Source organism: Musca autumnalis, unplaced genomic scaffold (assembly GCF_047663935.1).
Source record: "Musca autumnalis isolate F117 unplaced genomic scaffold, ASM4766393v1 scaffold_2, whole genome shotgun sequence".
NCBI lineage: Eukaryota > Metazoa > Arthropoda > Insecta > Diptera > Muscidae > Musca > Musca autumnalis.
This window is the reverse complement of record NW_027411755.1, coordinates 25,727,173-25,750,773: the sequence shown is the minus strand read 5'-3', so window position 1 is coordinate 25,750,773 and position 23,601 is coordinate 25,727,173. Positions and strand designations below refer to the sequence as shown.

The 23,601-nt window shown below is 36.2% G+C and overlaps 1 protein-coding gene across 5 annotated transcripts in view; it reads left to right on the top strand.

Annotated features, from left to right (window-relative positions):
- The first annotated feature begins 4,835 nt into the window (after nt 1-4,835).
- The window catches only part of LOC141393803 (beta-1,4-glucuronyltransferase 1), a 216,279-nt gene continuing 197,513 nt past the window's right edge, over nt 4,836-23,601 (top strand). The window contains exon 1 of one of the 5 annotated variants that reach the window (XM_073967304.1): nt 4,836-5,355. The gene's annotated coding sequence lies outside the window, so the exon portion shown is untranslated. Of the gene's footprint in view, nt 5,356-5,793; nt 6,095-17,544; nt 17,765-23,601 lie in introns of those variants that run through there. The other 4 variants (XM_073967301.1, XM_073967302.1, XM_073967305.1 and 1 more) reach the window with 4 other exon arrangements.

The following is a 23,601-nucleotide window of genomic DNA, read 5'->3' as shown; positions in this document are numbered from 1 at the left end:
TCCTCTCTGTATTTCCGATATTTTCTATTCCAACGTCTCTGAGTTCGGTGCATAAATCTTACTACCTCTGATTATTGTTCGCTACAATTTTTCCCTCGATGACTCTCTGTATTTCCGATATTTTCTATTGCAACGTCTGTGAGTTCGGTGCATAATTCATCCTACGTCTGATCATCGTTCGCTAAAATCTGTATCTGTATTACTTATGCCCAATGTTTTCTTTTGCGACTTCTCTGAGTTCGGTGCATAAATCTTCCTACGTCTGGTTATTGTTCGCTACAATTTTTCCTTCGATGACAATTACCTTGATCTCTGTATTTCCGATATTATTTCTCTTAGTTCGGTGCATAACTCTTCCTAGGTCTGATTATTGTTCGCTAAAATGTTTTCCCACGATAACCATTACCTGTCTCCCAGTATAATAATATTATAATCATTACCTTCCTCTCTGTGCTTCTTATATATATTTTGTGATTTCACTGAGTTCGCTGCATAAATCTTCCAACGTCTGATTATTGTTCGCTACAATTTTTTCCTTCGATAACCATTACCTTCATCTCTGTATTTTCGATATTTTCTCTCAGTTCGGTGCATTAATCTTCCTACATCTGCTTATTGTTTGTTGCAACATTTTTCCCTCGGTGACCATTACCTTTCTCTCTGTATTTCCGATATCATCTTTTGCGACTTCTCTGAGTTCGGTGCATAAATCTTCATACGTCTGATTATTGTTCGCTACAATTTTTTCCTTCGGTGACCATAACCTTTCTCTCTGTATTTCCGATATCATCTTTTGCGACTTCTCTGAATTCGGTGCATTAATCTTTCTACGTCTGCTCATTGTTTGCTGCAACATTTTTTCCCTCGGTGACCATTACCTTTCTCTCTGTATTTCCGATATCATCTTTCTTTCTTTCTCTGAGTTCGGTGCATAAATCATCCTACGTCTGATCATTGTTCGGTAAAATTTCTTTCCCTCGGTGACCGTTACCTTCCTCTCTGTATTACTTCTGTACCCGATATTTTCTTTTGAGATTTCTCGGAGTTCGATGCCTAAATCTTCCTAGATCTGATTATTGTCCGCTACAATTTTTCCCCTCGATGTCCATTACCTCCGTCTCTAAGCTAGTGATATTTTCTTTTACGACTTCTCTGAATTCGGTGCATTAATCTTTCTACGTCTGCTCATTGTTTGCTACAATTACCTTCCTCTCTGTATTTCCGATATTTTCTATTCCAACGTCTCTGAGTTCGGTGCATAAATCTTCCTACGTCTGGTTATTGTTCGCTACAAATTTTCCTTCGATGACAATTACCTTCATCTCTGTATTTCCGATATTATTTCTCTTAGTTCGGTGCATAACTCTTCCTAGGTCTGATTATTGTTCGCTAAAATGTTTTCCCACGATAACCATTACCTGTCTCTCTAGTATAATAATATTATAATCATTACCTTCCTCTCTGTGCTTCTTATATATATTTTGTGATTTCACTGAGTTTGCTGCATAAATCTTCCAACGTCTGATTATTGTTCGCTACAATTTTTTCCTTCGATAACCATTACCTTCATCTCTGTATTACCGATATTTTCTCTGAGTTCGGCGCATTAATCTTCCTACATCTGCTTATTGTTTGTTGCAACATTTTTCCCACGGTGACCATTACCTTTCTCTCTGTATTTCCGATATCATCTTTCTTTCTTTCTCTGAGTTCGGTGCATAAATCTTCATACGTCTGATTATTGTTCGCTACAATTTTTTCCTTCGGTGACCATAACCTTTCTCTCTGTATTTCCGATATCATCTTTTGCGACTTCTCTGAATTCGGTGCATTAATCTTTCTACGTCTGCTCATTGTTTGCTACAATTACCTTCCTCTCTGTATTTCCGATGTTTTCTATTCCAACGTCTCTGAGTTCGGTGCATAAATCTTCCTACGTCTGATTATTGTTCGCTACAATTTTTCCCTCGATGACTCTCTGTATTTCCGATATTTTCTATTGCAACGTCTCTGAGTTCGGTGCATAATTCATCCTACGTCTGATCATCGTTCGCTAAAATCTGTATCTGTATTACTTATGCCCGATGTTTTCTTTTGCGACTTCTCTGAGTTCGGTGCATAAATCTTCCTACGTCTGGTTATTGTTCGCTACAATTTTTCCTTCGATGACAATTACCTTCATCTCCGTATTTCCGATATTATTTCTCTTAGTTCGGTGCATAACTCTTCCTAGGTCTGATTATTGTTCGCTAAAATTTTTTCCCACGATAACCATTACCTGTCTCTCTAGTATAATAATATTATAATCATTACCTTCCTCTCTGTGCTTCTTATATATTTTTTGTGATTTCACTGAGTTCGCTGCATAAATCTTTCAACGTCTGATTATTGTTCGCTACAATTTTTTCCTTCGATAACCATTACCTTCATCTCTGCATTACCGATATTTTCTCTGAGTTCGGCGCATTAATCTTCCTACATCTGCTTATTGTTTGTTGCAACATTTTTCCCACGGTGACCATTACCTTTCTCTCTGTATTTCCGATATCATCTTTCTTTCTTTCTCTGAGTTCGGTGCATAAATCTTCATACGTCTGATTATTATTCGCTACAATTTTTTCCTTCGGTGACCATAACCTTTCTCTCTGTATTTCCGATATCATCTTTTGCGACTTCTCTGAATTCGGTGCATTAATCTTTCTACGTCTGCTCATTGTTTGCTACAATTACCTTCTTCTCTGTATTTCCGATGTTTTCTATTCCAACGTCTCTGAGTTCGGTGCATAAATCTTCCTACGTCTGATTATTGTTCGCTACAATTTTTCCCTCGATGACTCTCTGTATTTCCGATATTTTCTATTGCAACGTCTCTGAGTTCGGTGCATAATTCATCCTACGTCTGATCATCGTTCGCTAAAATCTGTATCTGTATTACTTATGCCCGATGTTTTCTTTTGCGACTTCTCTGAGTTCGGTGCATAAATGTTCCTACGTCTGGTTATTGTTCGCTACAATTTTTCCTTCGATGACAATTACCTTCATCTCTGTATTTCCGATATTATTTCTCTTAGTTCGGTGCATAACTCTTCCTGTCTGATTATTGTTCGCTAAAATTTTTTTCCCACGATAACCATTACCTGTCTCTCTAGTATAATAATATTATAATCATTACCTTCCTCTCTGTGCTTCTTATATATATTTTGTGATTTCACTGAGTTCGCTGCATAAATCTTCCAACGTCTGATTATTGTTCGCTACAATTTTTTCTTTCGATAACCATTACCTTCATCTCTGTATTTCCGATATTTTCTCTGAGTTCGGTGCATTAATCTTCCTACATCTGCTTATTGTTTGTTGCAACATTTTTCCCTCGGTGACCATTACCTTTCTCTCTGTACTTCCGATATCATCTTTCTTTCTCTGAGTTCGGTGCATTAATCTTCCTATGTCTTATCATCGTTCGCTAAAATTTTTTTCCCTCGGTGACCATTACCTTTCTCTCTGTATTTCCGATATCATCTTTTGCGACTTCTCTGAATTCGGTGCATAAATCTTCCTACGTCTGGTTATTGTTCGCTACAATTTTTCCTTCGATGACAATTACCTCCATCTCTGTATTTCCGATATTTTCCTTTGCGACTTCTCTGAGTTCGGTGCATTAATCTTCCTAAGTCTGCTTATTGTTTGCTACAAATTTTTCGCTCGATGACCTCTCTGTATTTCCGATATTTTCTATTGCAACGTCTCTGAGTTCGGTGCATAAATCATCCTACGTCTGATCATCGTTCGGTAAAATTTGTTTCCCTCGGTGACCGTTACCTTTCTCTCTGTATTACTTCTGTACCCGATATTTTCTTTTGAGATTTCTCTGAGTTCGGTGCCTAAATCTTCCTAGATCTGATTATTGTCCGCTGAAATTTTTCCCCTCGATTTCCATTACCTTCATCTCTAAATTTGTGATATTTTCTTTTGCGACTTCTCTGAGTTCGGTGCATTAATCTTCCTACGTTTGCTTATTGTTTGCTACAATTACCTTCCTCTCTGTATTTCCGATATTTTCTCTGAGTTCGGTGCATTAATCTTCCTACGTCTGCTTATTGTTGGCTGCAACATTTTTCCCTCGGTGACCATAACCTTTCTCTCTGTATTTCCGATATCATATTTCTTTCTCTGAGTTCGGTGCATTAATCTTCCTATGTCTGGTCATCGTTCGCTAAAATTTGTTTCCCTCGGTGACCGTTACCTCTCTGTATTACTTCTGTATTCGATATTTTCTTTAGCGACTTCTCTGAGTTCGGTGCCTAAATCTTCCTAGATCTGATTATTGTCCGCTACAATTTTTCCCCTCGATGATCAATACCTTCCTCTCTGTATGGCTTCTGTAACCAATATTTTCTTTTGAGATTTCTCTGAGTTCAATGCATAAATTTTGCTAGGTCTGAGTATTGTTCGCTACAAATTGTTTCCTTCGGCGATTGCCTACTTCCTTTCCTTTGCTTCGAAATAGCTAATGTGAAAACTTTTTTAAAATGTTTCATAGGCATGAAAGACCTCTTTGGTCTTTGTTGCGTTAAGTGTATAAAAATAAATAAATTTAAAACTTAAAACTGGCAATGCCGGCCAATGGGGGCCACTTGAAATATTTGTCATCATATGGCAAGTGCTGTGTTTCATTTCCATGTGGTTCCAAAGGGGGTTTCTTATTGTTATGGATCTCTCTCTCACTCGCTTTCTGCTTGTGTGTATTACTCTCTCGCTATGTGAGAGTTGTTTATTGTCTGCAGCAGCGGCAGCAACCTTTGACAACACTACCTCAACAAAACTATGTGCTCAGAGCGTACTTATGTTCAGTTTGTCAGTTGCTTCGAAACACCCAACCAAATAGGTGGTGATTGGCGTGCGTTAACGGGTCGCGTTTCTTAAAACAAAAAACAAACAAATACTCCTCGTATGAAAGAAAAAAAATATATACAAAAACAACGATAAAACGACACAGAAAAAAGTGTTAATAACGTGTTTCTTCTTGTTAGTTGTTGTTGCAAGTGCGGTCTGCATGAATTAGATTTTGTGTGTCTGTTGTTTTATTTTTTGTTGTTGTCGTATTTGCTGTTCTTTTTCTTCCGTTCCCCTTACGTTTTGCGGCGCGGCGACGGTAGTGTTGCGTTTTTTTTTTGGTGATCCAATAAGAAGAAATTTTTAAAGAAATCAACAGAAGAAAAAATCCAAAGTAAGAAGAAGATAAAAATTGATATTTAATTAAAGTTGTTGTTCAATCAAAGTAGTTTGTCAAATGTTTGCGTGAGCGTGTAAAAGCTGGATACGAAAAAAGATTTCAAGTGAGTGTTAAAGTGTAAGGTAAAAAAATAATTCGTGATTTGTTGGGCATTTTTTTGGGATTTGTTTTCTTTTTTTTTCTTGGTGATTGATTTGGAATGTCTTTTTGCAAGTGGGGTTTTTATGTGTCACACACAACTTCAGTCTGAAATCTCATAAAATCTCTGCAAGAAGTAGCCGAGACACCAGATAAAAAGGCAAATAGAAGAAAAAAAACAAACAACAAATATAAAGGAACAAGGGAAACATGTGTAAAGTGTCATAATCATGGGGCAGAATTGTTTGGTTCATTGAGAGATGGTGCGAGAGAGAGAGAGCAAGGAAATTAAGTGTTGCAATTTGAGGAATTGCAACAAATATACACCAGGCTCTCTGCCTCTCGTTCGCTCTCTGTTTAGCTGTCCAGCATTACAAAACACCAACGAAATGCATTCCCCCCAATCTTTGCATACAAATAATGAGGAGGAAGAAAAAAACAAAAATCAGCTGTTTAGACAATATTTTCTTGTGTGAATTTTTTAAGTTTTTATTCGTATATGAAAATAATATTGAAAAGAAATAAATTAAATAGAAACAGTGTATTTTTGAGTGTTGTGTTATTTTCCTTGAATAATGAAACCTTTAAAGAAAAGGAAGAAACATTTTTCAGTGACCTAACCTCTTCGCCCAAGTGATTATTCATTGATATCATCTGCACTACTTTACTGCTCCTCCTCTTCAATGAGGTGGGTGTTCGATGTGAATAAAAATAAAAACTATTGTGAGTTTCTTCTTTGATGTTCTAATTTGCAAAAAGAAAAAAGTAAAACAAACGTAAATAATTAGAAAAAAAACATGATGAGACTAACGACTGTGAAGAAAAAGTTGAAGTGAACCAATCATATTTACGAATTTCAAAGTGGAGAAACTTGCGGGCCAAAATGTTGAATACTAATTAGTCTAATGAACCATGCACGCAAAATATTTCAAAAGATTTCTCCCTTAAGAATTTGTCGGAAATGTGAAAATGTCATGGGGAGCTACCAGTTCGGTTTTAAATACGTTACAGGCAGACGATAAGCGTTTTTCTTCATAAAAGCCATAGTTCAAAAGTGTAGAAATTGACAAATGGAACTATTCTGAGAATTTATTGATATGATAAATTGAGTAAAATTCTTTTGTCCATTGGAATTGTTGACGAAGAAGTTATACGCATAGAAAATCACAAGGAAAACAAAATCTATCATATTTTGATAAGCAGGAAATGCAGAAGCTCACTACTCAATGTTCGAAACAAAATCGGATGTAGGAGGAGGTCACTACCTTTCTTATTGCAACAGTCCGCATAAAAATAGCTGTCATAATGAAAACGCTAAGCGTTTATGGAACTTCAATATAGAACGTTTAAAAATTGGAGAAGTCGCCATAGCATTTATAAATCCATTAAGAGAAGCCTTCAGCAATATCCCAATTAAGCAAAGAAGCTTATGAAGAACTGTCAGATATATAAATCATTCAAAATCTATCATATTTTGATAAGCAGGATATGCAGAGGCTCATTACTCAATGTACGCAACAAAATCGGATGTAGCAGGAGGTCACTACCTTTCTTATTGCAACAGTCCGCATAAAAATAGCTGTCATAATGAAAACGCTAAGCGTTTATGAAACTTCAATATAGAACGTTTTAAAATTGGGGAAGTCGCTATGGCATTTATAAATCCATTAAGAGAAGCTTTCAGCAACATCCCCATTAAGCAAATAAGCTCATGAAGTACTGTCAGAGATATAAATCTTTTATCTACTAAGGACATCGTTGGGTATGCCAATGGTGAAGGGAAGCTGTGGTTTTCGGATGAAACTTGGATCATGATAAAAGATAGAAAGCATGCTAAAGAAGCGATATATGCTGAACAAGGAATGTCAAGATAGATGAAAGTAACCCATACAATAGATTAAATCGTGAGCTAAAGGAAAGTGCCCGCACAGATAACGGACTGCATTGTAAAGATCGTGGCCGTGACTTATACAAAGTTATCAAGCCTATCAGAAATGCTGATGGCAAAAAGCAAACAAATTGCGGTTACTAAAACCTCTTATACCTTTCAAACGATGCGACAAAAGATTTCAAGTTCCAGTGTAACTGCCATAAGCACATTGCAAACCCAAACATGCCCCGGGAATTCATCGCTTCTGCAATTCAGCAATATCAGCGAAACGATTCTCGCAACAAAGTTGACGAAATTGTAGATTTTATGAATCGGAGAAGCATCATGGTCGCCGCACTTTTGCGGAAGGATAACACAGCCTGTCTAGTACAGACCTATCTTAGTGGTAGAGTGCTTTCTTTAAAACAATGTCAGGAAATAATGTGTCCTTAGGTTGATCTAAGAAATTCTAATATTTCTATGAAACCACCTTTCCTGCGATTTATCGAGGTCATAACTTTGAGAGCTCTCAACTGACGAGGTGCCACCACAATTTGTGACGAGCTATGTTGCAGGTGTCATCGTTAACACGAATTCCTCCAATGTGTTGGGCTCACACTGAATCTCACTGGTAATGCTTAAGCAATGAACCCGGACTTAAGTATTTTACAATTGTATTCAATTTATAGTTAGTCTCCCATAATGCAACAGAAGTCTGAAAAGTTGTCAGGCAAAGATGCCATCATCATACAGAACAATTTCGATCCTGTCGCTTGCAGCGAAGAGGAACTACTCCTCCCTATGGTGAGAAACAGTTTCACAGTTGCCCAACATCAGCAATTATTTCGGAAAACACGCAGTACCACAATAGCATTACACACCTTATCCACATACATTATTCAAGGACTGAACCTGAACAGGCCGTGCGTGGCCCTTAACCTACAGAGGACCTTAGGACCAGTCGTTTGTGCAATTCAGAAATAAGCATTCTAAGATCCGTGGAGTTAAACAGGGACTTTCCAAAGGCGAGCCAGTATCTCTGGAACTGTTTGACCTGTACCTTTATCAAATTCCACACCCACCAAAGGGAATAGAGATTGAAATGTATGCTTCGATGACACATATTTGTGGTAGGCTAAATATTCACATAGCTGACGACTAGTACAGTTTTTCCATCTCGGGAATATAAAAATATATTCCGCTAAAACTACTGCCGTACTGTTCACACCTGGACGGCCGAAATGAGATCCTCCGACAAATATTATTTTGTAAAGATGAATATAAATATAAATACCAAAGAAAGTTAAACGCAAGCCTATGTAACATTACAGAAACAAATCAAATTGGCCTGAAAGATATCCGTGAAATAATAAAAACATCTAACGTAATTTCATCTCGATAAAAGAAGCCTTTTCAGCCTAAGCACAAATGGTACAATAATAGATGCAACAACGCGAGAATTAAAACTTTTAAAATGCTGAAAATCTACAGAACAAACGATTCAGAACATAAAACTCGGTACATAAACGCATAGAAATACTGTAAAACAGTGTGCAACTTCAGCAAACTGTCATATTATAACAAGGTTAGCATCAATCTTAATCGTGTAAGGAATTCTAAAGAATGGTGAAAAATGGTAAAAGAGATTTGAAATCAACATAATCTCCTTGGATCGGCATTATCACCGGAAATTTTTAAACAGTATTACGAAGAGCTGCTTAATAATTCTAAGGAAATCTCGCTTATCCATTATGCTCCGTATTACAGAAGAGACAGAGATTTAGATAGGTCGTTTACTTTGGTGGAACTGAAGTATATTTTGGTGGGTTTAAAACTTAATAAAGCGGTGGGCGAAGATAGAATACCCTACAAGTTTTTCATAAATGGTACAAGTGAATTAAATAATAAATTTTTTAGTATATATAATGGCATATACAATAGCGGAATAATAGATCTAATTTTTATAAACTCCATAATCTTCCAATACATAAGAAAGCAGACCTAAATAACCAATCGAACTATAGAGGCATTTCATTTATGAACTGCGCAGCAAAAATATTTATGGGCATTTTGAATGAACGATTGTATGATTGGGTTGATAAACACTCTATTTTGACGGAATTTCAAGATGGCTTCCGAAAGAATTACTCCACCATTGGCAATATTTACAATCTTGCAACAATTGTAAACATCAAACTAACTGAGAAGAAAAGGGGTATATGCGTTTTTCATAGACTTCAAAGCCGCATTCGATACCATCTCAAGGCAGGGCCTTATATATACATTTTTCCAAATCGGCTAATCATATGAAGTTGTGACTTTGATACAAAACATTTATAGTAATACACCATCAGCAATATGGAACAACAAAGGGCCTTCTATGGGCGCAGTTATTCGCTCTATATATCAACGACCTACATGAGTTTGTAGAGGGTGGTTTGACAGTTGGTAATCTTAACATAAATCTCCTATTATACGCAGATGATATTGTCCTGCTAGCAGAAGGCATACAAGTTCTACAGAATATGATACTTAAGTTGGAAACGTACTGCGAAATGTGGAGTCTAGAGATCAATCTGAATAAACCAGAAATAATGTTTTTCCGTAATGGAGGAAAGTTAAGACGATATGAAAAATGGACATGTAAAGATCGAGAAATAAAGATTTTGAATGAATTTAAGTATCTAGGGGTTATATTTACTCCTAAAATTAAATTTTACAAACATCTGAGGCAAAGAATGCTATCAATGCACCGTGGCAGCAGTTCATAGGGAGATCAGACATAAATATAAACTCGAAATGAAAATTGTATTTAGCGGACTGTAGTTCGATACAGACGTATGCAGCCCAGGTTGGGGTTCCTCATATTTTGAAGAAACTAATACCGTACAAAAATATTTCCTAAAGCGGATTTTGCGTGTTACAAGTTTTACGCCTAATCACATTTTGATGTTGGAAACTGGAGTAGAAGACACACATATATATACACTTGGATTACACTGACAATATTTGGGAAGAATTTTGTTTAGCTACAACTATCAATGTTAATATTGCAAAATAATAATTTCTGGGCAAAAGAAAAGAAATGCACATCTACGAAGAACGACTGCGCAAGAAGGAATAAAGCCAAAGTATGCGAATATATAATTATCTAAACTCAAACAGAGCACACCTATATTTGAATGAAAAGTATTCCTGTCAGAAAGTCTTGTGGATATTCAATGCACGAAGTGGAATGATTCCATTAGGATATAATAGCTTCGAAGCAGATGCTTCAAACAGAGAATGCAATGTGTGCAATAGGCATGAAATAGAAACTCTCCAACACTATCTTTGTACCTGCCCCATATTCAGTGAGTTCCGACTGACAATCTCCAGGAAGCCAACACTAGAAGAGGCAGAAATATTCCGAATACTTGATGGACAAGAAGAAGACTGGAACAAACTAGGCAACTATCCAGAAATCACATATAAATATCGGCAACTGATACTAAATCAATTCTATTAAATATTAGTCTAATTTTATATTAAGCGACAGACGTATTTGTAACATCGTCGCAAAATTACAATTAATTTTTTAATTGAAGAAATTATGTTTGTATACTGAAGTGAAATGTTTTAAATTCTATATTCAATAAAGAAGAATTACTAATACTATATTGAAAGATGGTGTCCTGATTCCAATCATTAATTAAGCCCCAAGATATTGGGAGTAACGTTCGATGACATATTAAATTCGTTCGTTATTTTTCGAGAATTTTATGGACGTATTTGGGTGTACTTCTTCTTTTTAAATACCCTATTGAATCTTAGCCTCAAGAAACTCGCAAAAATAGAAGTAAATAAGGTGAACAAAATGCTTGAGGCGTGAAGTGAGAGATGAAGTGTGTGAATATACCCGATTACTATTTGCGATAATGTCAGAAGTAGAAACAAGGTCCTCTTGTCGGTAGTACAAAGAAATATTTTTGATCTTTTAAAAAGTCTGTGTGAAACTATGTGGCGTCAGTGTCATATGCAAATGTTAGCGCTACGCAGTGCAAGAATATTCAAAGCTGGAAGATTGCCTCCCAGAGGACTGTAACTGGGCGACTTCTTATGACAAAAATGAACCTCCATGAGGAGGCGACGATTTTAGCGGTACATCAGAACAACAAGATATTACAGATGCATCCCATACACGCCAGGAGAGATGTTCATGATCTAGAGAGAGAGAGAGGTATGAACGAGAACCTCTGGATCAACGAGCCCATCAGGCAGGCTTGGACAGTCATTCACACCATTGCAGTTGCACAGGTTCAATAAGACAATATTCACTATAGCATCCTTATATGGTAATATTTTGTAATCGAAATTAATGCCTTCTCTCACTCATGGATAGCACTAAGATAGCTGTTGTATGCACAGATGGAGCAAGGTCATGTGTGGAAAAATTATTGGCCGGTAGATAAATTAAAAAATCAGGGCGTTGAATTTGACACTTTTCAATACTTAGTACATCAAATGGCTCTATATAGCAAATTCATATCTGAACACCAGTCCATGATATTAGCTGAGCTGGTTATGAAAAAAATTCGCTAAGGACATTATTCGCACAATGAAAAAAAAATTCGTGAACATTCCTTGAAAAAAAGGCACAGCTAATAGGTGCAGGTGATTTTGTACATGAAACTATCTGAGAAGTGATCTTGAGTTACATTTAAGCGAACAAGGCACAGAGGTGAGATTGTTTCCCTTGGTATGGTGTTGGTCCAATATATCGTATTACTGATACTATGGCTTGATTTGAATACAAAAACATATTAGAGAATAAAATTACACCAAATGCCGAAGAAAACATGCCTCTTCTTTGGGTTTTTCAGCAGGACTACGATAGGAAAAACACCAACCAGTACGTAAGATATTGGTTCCAGATCACTAGTGGTACACAATCATTCCAAAATAAATATCACCATTGGAATATTTAGTCTTCTGGCCATATGTATATATAAATGACCTCTACACATTGAAGATAAAGTGGGTGGCGTTTGTTTATCTATGCTGATGATATATGTATGTATGTATTTTATTTATACCTACAAATCAACAGTAGCGGTACGTGTGGAACGTGATTCAGCATTGAGTTTTTGAAGATATGAAGCTAGATTATTTGTTAAAAGAAATAAAAATAAACTAATACAATTTAAATCACATCTAATTTTGAATTTTATCTTTAATATCACACGTATCATAAAAGACATACATCAAATAAGTGCTGTCAAAAATTTTGGGAATTCATTTGCAATCAAATCAGAATTGAAATATTCATATATGAAAATAAAATCGAAAATATTTAATTAGATATGATTGAAATATCTCAGCTCGATTAAAAAGAATCCCATCCGCTGCTCTCTAAAGACCCTTTTATTTGGCCGAAATGTCAGAAAACAGGGGTATGTAGATGAGTGTGTCTATAAAGATTCCCTTCAGCTCGTCTATAAAGACTCCGTTCAACTCATCAACAAAGACAACCTAGGACGAAAAGGACGTTCCGAAACATCATCACTGCTGCGGCCGCTCGCCATATCCCTGCTGGTCGAATACCCGAAGTAAGACCAAACTTCCCAGCAGAGGCGACGGAATTAGCAAATGAGCGTGATGAGTTTCGTCGAACCAACCACAATGACCCCACAGTCAGGGAGGTGACACTGGAAGTTAACAGGCTGGTCGGCGAGCATAAGCGGAACAAGTGGATAAATCATCCGAAGAGTTGCAACATTGGAGCCGGTATACGTGAATTGTGGGCAACGGTTAAGTCAATCTCGAACCCTGGAAGAAGCGAAGATAGGACCTCAGTCACGTTTGGCGAGGTTACGTTGACTGACCCGAATGGGTGCGCAAGTTATTTCAATCGACAGTTTGTCGAGCACCCGGAGAGTGACAGGGCGAAGAGAAGAGTATTACGTCGCATCAGATCTCTTCCTGCCGAGGAGGAACCACAACAGTTTACAATGGATGATGTTGTCAATACCATCAGGAAAGCTAAATCATTCAAAGCGTTGGGCCCTGATGGAATCTCCGTGGTAATGCTGAAGCAGCTGGATGAGCCGGGAGTGGTGTATCTCACTAAAGTTCTTAACTTGTCGCTATCCACCCTCATTGTCCCTGAAGTCTGGAAAATGGGCAGGGTGGTCCCACTACGGAAGCCCGGCAAGGATGCCAGCAAATGTGAATCGTACAGGCCGATTTCGCTTTTGTCGCCCGTAGCAAAGACCCTTGAGGCCTTAGTCATCCCCAGTATCAGAAATAGCTATCAAGTTGCCGATCATCAGCATGGATTCCGTAAGCAGCACATCACGACAACTGCGCTGCACGCCATTACCACACATATTTGTCAAGGACTCGACCAGAGACGGCCCTGCGATAGGACAGTGATGGTGGCGCTTGTCTTATCAAAACCTTTGATACAGTCAGACACTCCACGCTGTTTAAGGACATTGAGCGGACAACCCTCCGGCCAAGCTTGAAACGTTGGATAGTCAATTATTTGTGTGGACGCCAGTCGTACGTGGAATTCAGGAACAAGAAGTCCAAACCCCGTAGAGTGAAACAGGGACTTCCCCAAGGTGTGGTGATATTTCCGGAACTGTTTAACCTCTACCTTTCCTGTACTCCGCCCCCTCCAGACGGCATCGAGATCGTAACGTATGCGGATGATTGCACCAGCCTGGCGTCAGGTACCTATCCTGATGACATCTGTGAGACACTGAATAACTATTTAACCGATCTTATCACCTTTTTCCATTCGAGGAATTTGCAGATTTCTGTTCACCACATGGACAGCGCAGTTTGGAAGAGAATTGAATGTCGTGGTCGACGGTAGCAGAATTCCGACCACAAACTGCCCCAAAATTTGAGAGGACACATTCGACACTACTTTCACGTAGGAACAAGGTCCTCAAGTCCCTTGCCGACAGCACTTGGTGTGCAGATAAAGAAACCTTGTTGACCACATATAACGCCATAGGTCGGTCTGTGGTAAGCTATGCGGCGCCAGTTTGGTTCACGGGATTATGTGATACGAATTGGAAAAAGATTCAAACCTGTCAGAATGCCGCCCTGAGAACAGCAACAGAGTGCCTCCTCAAGTCTTCAGTGGACCATCTACATGAGGAGGTAAAGATTCTTCCAGTAAAGCAACACAATGCTTTTGTTGCAGTACTTGCTTGGGTGTTACCGTGAGAGTCATCCCAATCAACATCTGCTGGCTAGGCCCGACACATTAAGGCATATCAGGAAGGATATTCATGCTCTAGAGACGGAGGTCCAACAATATAGGAGAGAACCCCTAGATGAACAGGCATATCAAACAGGTTTAAATAGTATTCACACGGATGCAGTTGGTAAGGCCATAAGCAAATATAGTGTGAATAAAGTCCTCGAAATACATCCCCCATCTATTGCAGATGAGGAGCGTCAGCTGTCACGACAAACTAGAGTAATTTTGGCTCAACTACGATCAGGATATTGGGTGGAAATCGACCGCGCCGTGCAAGACATCTGCCCAGTATGTGGCATGGGCCCGCACGACACAAAACACCTTTTCAACTGCCCAGCCAAACATACTCATCTAACTCCAGTGGATCTGTGGTTACATCCCATCGAAGCAGCCACTTTCCTGGAACTGGAGATAGACCCAGAGCCAGATTGAACAGAAGAACGAACATACAAACATAATAACAACAACATTAAGAAAAATTCAGAAAAAATTTAATGAAAATCTTCCGATACAAACATCAGGGAAGTTTCGTTGGTGATCTCCAAATGAACATCAAACGATTTATCGTCGAAGTGTGCATCCTAAACGGTACCCAATCTCAAAGGGAAATATCAGGAACATTACTATCATTATCATTACAGTTGATCAGAATCCACGAGAGGGATCACTCAAAATCATACCTCGAAAGCTTTCTAGTGAATTCTAAGACTCATAGAAAAGTGAAAAAAGCATCTGGCCTCTCCTTCAGGCAGCCTATTCATGGACTGGTCGATAGCAGCGAAACAACAATCGCTTACAATGCCCAAAAAGTAGAACTTCTGGCAGACCACAATCAAGCGGAGGGATCTTTGGACAATACCTTTTGCAACTTCGTCGATGTAGCAGCGGAATGAATGGATAACAATCTCAGGGTGGTGGGGCGCCAGTATGAATAAAAATATTGTAAAAAAAGCATACTTTGTTTTTTCAATGTTAGAAAAATCTAGATGCCCCCCGCCAAAATCAGACTAAAGGGATGTAAAACAAGTGAAGTCTTGTGCAGCATGTAGATTTTGTCTACTGTCGCATATCTTTCGCATGGTAGGTACCAAGCAATTTGCCTTGAAGTTCCTAGTTTTCGCCGAACTCTGCATTTGATGAACGTATGCGTTGTAACCTCATGCAATGTTGATATGGCTAAAATTTCTCCGGAAAATCTCTTGTCCAACACTACAGGAGACTTCACGTGATCTAAGATTATCATTGCGTTTCTGCTGTTTTCGCAAAAATTGCATCGCTTTTGACCTAACCAAGTCAAAAGTATTGCATCTGCTTAAATTTATAGATATGTCTTCCATTACAAACGTGGATTTTTTAATGAAATTTTTCAGGGAATATCCAAGGCAACAAACGTGGATTTTTAAATGAAATTTTTCAGAGAATATCCAAGGCTACAAACGTGGATTTTTTAATGAAATTTTTCAGAGAATATCCAAGGCTACAAACGTGGATTTTTTAATGACATTTTTCAGAGAATATCCAAGGCTACAAACGTGGATTTTTTAATGAAATTTTTCAGAGAATATCCAAGGCTACAAACGTGGATTTTTTAATGAAATTTTTCAGAGAATATCCAAGGCTACAAACGTGGATTTTTAATGAAATTTTTCAGAGAATATCCAAGGCTACAAACGTGGATTTTTTAATGAAATTTTTCAGAAAATATCCAAGGCTAAAAACGTGGATTTTTTAATGAAATTTTTCAGAGAATATCCAAGGCTACAAACGTGGATTTTTTAATGAAATTTTTCAGAGAATATCCAAGGCTAAAAACGTGGATTTTTTAATGAAATTTTTCAGAGAATATCCAAGGCTAAAAACGTGGATTTTTTAATGAAATTTTTCAGGGAATATCCAAGGCTACAAACGTGGATTTTTTAATGAAATTTTTCAGAGAATATCCAAGGTAACGTGGATTTTTTAATAAAATTTTTCAGAGAATATCCAAGGAAACGTGGATTTTTTAATGAAATTTTTCAGAGAATATCCAAGGAAACGTGGATTTTTTAATGAAATTTTTCAGAGAATATCCAAGGAAACGTGGAATTTTTAATGAAATTTTTCAGAGAATATCCAAGGAAACGTGGAATTTTTAATGAAATTTTTGAGAAAATATCCAAACGCCATGAAATAGGAACGTGACCTGGAACGGGTGTAGTGTACTATATAATCCACATATAACTTTTGGAAGAATCGTTGAGTACCACCGGTGTCACCCATTGGTGGTCTCATTATTTTATTACGATGCTTTTTGCTTTTGCACACTTCGCAAGATTTTATGTAATTCTAAATTCTTAACATCCGAAACTATGTTCGGCCAGAAGTAGTAGAAATGCGATGAAACCTGAGGATTTGTTGATCCAGATATAATCGGAAAAGCAATATCTAAAAGGTTAGCCAATAAATTTTGTGGTATTAACAAGGTCCCGGACAATGCGTTTTCTGACCATCCTCTTCACCCTTTTTTACCATTCACCTCGTCTTCAGAAACTTCCTTCTCCTCCTCTATAAAGATTCCCTTCATCTCGTGTTTAAAAACTCACTTCAGCTCGCCTACAAATACTTCCTTCTGCTCGTCTTAAAAAATCCCATTAGCTCCTCATGTCTTCTGTCAGTGGCGTTGCATTAAAAATAAATTCAATTGTATTTTTCAATTTAATATTTTATGTACTGCTGTTGTTGTTGTCGTTTCTTAGAATTTGAAGACGACTCCAAGCCAGTATCCCATCAACAAAATTTTATGCTTCCTTCGCCTTTGTCTGACGAAATATAAATAAATAAAATAAAAATTACAAATCATCATTATCATCATCATAATTGTTACTTACTCATCTATAGCGTCCGTCCGTCTGGTCTGTCATTTATGTTGTAATATTTTTGTTGTTGTTGTATTATTTCAGTTTTTGTTTTGGCCTTTTGTTGTGTTTCCATTTTTGTCGGTGGATTGCTAGGTTTTTCTTTAACGAAACACACAAAACAAATCAGATAGCCAACCACTACATGGCCAGTCACAAAAAAAAAGAAAAAAAGAACAGTAGTACCTGATTTGCGGCATCTCTTCAGCGACGTCATAACGGACAACAAAACCAAATATTATTATCAACAATAATAATGTTGTCGCCGTCGCCGTCATCTTCATCGCCAATGTTTTGTTTTCGGGTTTCTTTTGTGGTTGTTGAATATTTTTGAATAGCTGGCCGGCCAAAAAAGTTCGGCAAAGTGTTATGTAAGTTTTGATATAAGGTTCCCTTTCACCTCCCTTATACTTTGCACCATGACTATGCCTTGGATTTCATTTTTTAGTAGCTTATTGATAATTTCCCCATTGAAATAGGCCCCTCTACTTTTGGTGCCGGAGTTAACGCGCATGCCAGCATAAGCAAACGAAATTCCAAAATCACTTTCGCTATTCCAGTCATTCAAATCGTTTGCATGTCTAAGAACAGAACCCCCCAAAACATAATCGCTTTTGAACATTTATCTTGTACAACAACAAGTGGTTTTAATCTACATTTGACAACCCTAACCTTATTTACATATCCGGATTAGGTCATTTGGGATTTTGTTTTTTGACTTATCAGAAAGAAAGAGGAAAGGAAACTAAACCACAAATAAATAAGAAGAAAAGAAATAAGTCTTTACAGGCGAGGAGGAGAAAGACTTTAATGACGAGCAATAGGAAGTCTTTGTAGGGAAACAGAGGTGTCTCTGTAGACAAGACGAAGGTAGTCTTTATAGAAGAGCTACAAACGTGGATTTTTTAATGAAATTTTTCAGAGAATATCCAAGGCTACAAACGTGGATTTTTAATGAATTTTTTCAGAGAATATCCAAGGCTACAAACGTGGATTTTTTAATGAAATTTTTCAGAGAATATCCAAGGCTACAAACGTGGATTTTTTAATGAAATTTTTCAGAGAATATCCAAGGCTACAAACGTGGATTTTTTAATGAAATTTTTCAGAGAATATCCAAGGCTACAAACGTGGATTTTTTAATGAAATTTTTCAGAGAATATCCAAGGCTACAAACGTGGATTTTTTAATGAAATTTTTCAGAGAATATCCAAGGCTACAAACGTGGATTTTTTAATGAAATTTTTCAGAGAATATCCAAGGCTACAAACGTGGATTTTTTAATGAAATTTTTCAGAGAATATCCAAGGCTACAAACGTGGATTTTTTAATGAAATTTTTCAGAGAATATCCAAGGCTACAAACGTGGATTTTTTAATGAAATTTTTCAGAGAATATCCAAGGCTACAAACGTGGATTTTTTAATGAAATTTTTCAGAGAATATCCAAGGCTACAAACGTGGATTTTTTAATGAAATTTTTCAGAGAATATCCAAGGCTACAAACGTGGATTTTTTAATGAAATTTTTCAGAGAATATCCAAGGCTACAAACGTGGATTTTTTAATGAAATTTTTTCAGAGAATATCCAAGGCTACAAACGTGGATTTTTTAATGAAATTTTTCAGAGAATATCCAAGGCTACAAACGTGGATTTTTTAATGAAATTTTTCAGAGAATATCCAAGGCTACAAACGTGGATTTTTTAATGAAATTTTTCAGGGAATATCCAAGGCTACAAACGTGGATTTTTAAATGAAATTTTTCAGGGAATATCCAAGGCTACAAACGTGGATTTTAAATGCATTTTGAAATAATTTTTTTTTCAGGGAATATCCAAGGCTGCAAACGTAGATTTTTAAATGAAATTTTTCAGGGAATATCCAAGGCTACAAACGTGTATTTTTAAATGAAAATTTTCAGGGAATACCCAAGGCTACAAACGTGTATTTTTAAATGAAATTTTTCAGGGAATATCCAAGGCTACAAACGTGGATTTTTAAATGAAATTTTTCAGGGAATATCCAAGGCTACAAACGTGGATTTTTAAATAAAATTTTTCAGGGAATATCCAAGGCTACAAACGTGGATTTTTAAATGAAATTTTTCAGGGAATATCCAAGGCTACAAACGTGGATTTTTAAATGAAATTTTTCAGGGAATATCCAAGGCTACAAACGTGGATTTTTAAATGAAATTTTTCAGGGAATATCCAAGGTTACAAACGTGGATTTTTAAATGAAATTTTTCAGGGAATATCCAAGGCTACAAACGTGGATTTTTAAATGAAATTTTTCAGGGAATATCCAAGGCTAAAAACGTGGATTTTTAAATGAAAATTTTTCAGGGAACATCCAAGGCTACAAACGTGGATTTTTAAATGAAAATTTTCAGGGAATATCCAAGGCTACAAACGTGGATTTTTAAATGAAATTTTTCAGAGAATATCCAAGGCTACAAACGTGGATTTTTAAATGAAATTTTTCAGGGAATATCCAAGGCTACAAACGTGAATTTTTAAATGAAAATTTTCAGGGAATATCCAAGGCTACAAACGTGGATTTTTAAATCAAAATTTTTCAGGGAACATCCAAGGCTACAAACGTGGATTTTTTAATGAAAATTTTCAGGGAATATCCAAGGCTACAAACGTGGATTTTTAAATGAAATTTTTCAGAGAATATCCAAGGCTACAAACGTGGATTTTTAAATGAAATTTTTCAGGGAATATCCAAGGCAACAAACGTGGATTTTTAAATGAAATTTTTCAGGGAATATCCAAGGCTACAAACGTGGATTTTTAAATAAAACTTTTCATTGAATATCCAAGGCTACAAACGTGGATTTTTAAATTAAATTTTTCAGGGAATATCCAAGGCTACAAACGTGGATTTTTAAATAAAACTTTTCATTGAATATCTAAGGCTACAAACGTGGATTTTTAAATGAAAATTTTCAGGGAATATCCAAGGCTACAAACGTAGATTTTCAAGGCAGACTTTATAGATTGACTGCAAGAAATCTTTTGGGCTAAGTCAAGGAAGCTTTAACTGCTAATCTCTGGAGACTTTTTGTTGTTGCCGGCCAGAGACATATACTTAATTCAATCAACTGCTTTATCGCAACTTATTTTCCAACTAACAATAAAGTGTCATGACAACATAAACACAAACATACAATCAAAAAAATGACAAGCTTATGTTTTTGTCATTTAACCCACAGCAGTAAACATAGGGCGACAACAACAACCCAAATGACCAGACCACCTGCCATCTTCTAAGTATTAGGGTAGTTTTTCTCCTTTTCCCTAACAACCTTCCTCAATAATAAAGAATGATTGTAATTCGAAAAGGGAAGAGTAACCCCACTCCCCCGCTCCGCCACTATTCTGTTGTAACACATGCCATTGTTCCAGTAGACATTTTATGTTTTATGGCCAATTTACAACCAGCTTAAAGAGGTCTTCTCGTTTGTATAGAAGTTGTAAACCATTGACCACAATACCAAAAGAGTTTATGGGTCACAACATAAAACACAGGAGGCCTAATAGTTTTGGGGAGGGGGAACAAAAAGTGTAACAAGAACAAGTGACAATCGCATTTAAATGTTTGCTGGGCAAATCAGGAATTGTTTTCGAATAACAAACGAAATTGGATTTGGAGAAGTTCGTTAGGGAAGTTGAGTCACAACTATGCTGCGACAGTCTGTTAAAATTGTTAGCTTCTTTGATTAATAAGACTGGATGGTATGCTGGGAAACTATGAATATTTTTGTGTTTCGAAAGAAATTATGTCGCTGCTTGCAGGGATCTACATACTGACTTGCTCTTAGGGATCTCTAAACAAATGGTAAGGCAGTAAAATCACGATTTGCACTACTTCCAATTTTTATTGATGTGAAACCATGTACATATTTCAAAGCGGGGTAGACACGATCAGTTTTGCTTAAATAATCGGTTACTTCTCAGTGTGGCCGTTCACTTTTTGTCAGTCACCAGGCAACCACAAAATAGTTTGTGGTTGCTGGACTGTTTGACAGTTATCGATAATTCCGAAAAAATCGACAGTCAAAACTGATCGTGTATACCCCGCGTAAAAAGGGGCAATAGGTTTATAAAGTTCTGTTATGAATAACAATCGATTTCATACTTACAATCGAAAGACTTAAAACGAATATTTTCAAGGGTCATCAGTCAAATAAACGTGGGTTTTTTAAAGAATATTTGTCAAGGACCATCAGGCAAATAAACGTGGATTTTTAAAGAATATTTTTCAAGGGCCGTCAGGTAAATAAACCTGGAGTTTTTGAAGAATATTTTTCAAGGGCCGTCAGGTAAATAAACGTGGATTTTTTAAAGAATATTTTTCAAGGGCCATCAGCTAAATAAACGTGGATTTTTTAAAGAATATTTTTCAAGGGCCATCAGCTAAATAAACGTGGATTTTTTAAAGAATATTTTTCAAGGGCCATCAGCTAAATAAACGTGGATTTTTTAAAGAATATTTTTCAAGGGCCATCAGGTAAATAAACGTGGATTTTTTAAAGAATATTTTTCAAGGGCCATCAGCTAAATAAACGTGGATTTTTTAAAGAATATTTTTCAAGGGACATCAGTTAAATAAACGTGGATTTTTTAAAGAATATTTTTCAAGGGCCATCAGCTAAATAAACATGGATTTTTTAAAGAATATTTTTCAAGGGCCATCAGCTAAATAAACGTGGATTTTTTAAAGAATATTTTTCAAGGGCCATCAGCTAAATAAACGTGGATTTTTTAAAGAATATTTTTCAAGGGCCATCAGCTAAATAAACGTGGATTTTTTAAAGAATATTTTTCAAGGGCCATCAGCTAAATAAACGTGGATTTTTTAAAGAATATTTTTCAAGGGCCATCAGCTAAATAAACGTGGATTTTTTAAAGAATATTTTTCAAGGGCCATCAGCTAAATAAACGTGGATTTTTTAAAGAATATTTTTCAAGGGCCATCAGCTAAATAAACGTGGATTTTTTAAAGAATATTTTTCAAGGGCCATCAGCTAAATAAACGTGGATTTTTTAAAGAATATTTTTCAAGGGCCATCAGCTAAATAAACGTGGATTTTTTAAAGAATATTTTTCAAGGGCCATCAGCTAAATAAACGTGGATTTTTTAAAGAATATTTTTCAAGGGCCATCAGCTAAATAAACGTGGATTTTTTAAAGCATATTTTTCAAGGACCATCAGCTAAATAAACGTGGATTTTTTAAAGAATATTTTTCAAGGGCCATCAGCTAAATAAACGTGTATTTTTTAAAGAATATTTTTCAAGGGCCATCAGCTAAATAAACGTGGATTTTTTAAAGCATATTTTTCAAGGGCCATCAGCTAAATAAACGTGTATTTTTTAAAGAATATTTTTCAAGGGCCATCAGCTAAATAAACGTGGATTTTTTAAAGAATATTTTTCAAGGGCCATCAGCTAAATAAACGTGGATTTTTAAAGAATATTTTTCAAGGGCCATCAGCTAAATAAACGTGGATTTTGTAAAGAATATTTTTCAAGGGCCATCAGCTAAATAAACGTGGATTTTTTAAAGCATATTTTTCAAGGACCATCAGCTAAATAAACGTGGATTTTTTTAAAGAATATTTTTCAAGGGCCATCAGCTAAATAAACGTGGATTTTTTAAAGCATATTTTTCAAGGACCATCAGCTAAATAAACGTGGATTTTTTTAAAGAATATTTTTCAAGGGTCACTAGGTAAATAAACGTGGATTTTTTAAAGAAAAATTTCAAGGGTCACTAGGTAAATAAAAGTGGATTTTTTAAGAATATTTGTCAAGGGTCATTAGGTAAATAAAAGTGGATTTTTTAAAGCATATTTTTCAAGGACCATCAGCTAAATAAACGTGGATTTTTTTAAAGAATATTTTTCAAGGGTCACTAGGTAAATAAACGTGGATTTTTTAAAGAAAAATTTCAAGGGTCACTAGGTAAATAAAAGTGGATTTTTTAAGAATATTTGTCAAGGGTCATTAGGTAAATAAAAGTGGATTTTTAAGAATATTTGTCAAGGGTCATCGGGTAAATAAATGTGGATTTTTAAGAGTATTTCTCAAGGGTCATCAGGTAAATAAACTGGGATTTTTAAAGAAAAATTTCAGTTGTCATTAGGTAAATAAACTGGGATCTTTTAAAGAATATTTTTCAAGGGTCATCAGGTAAA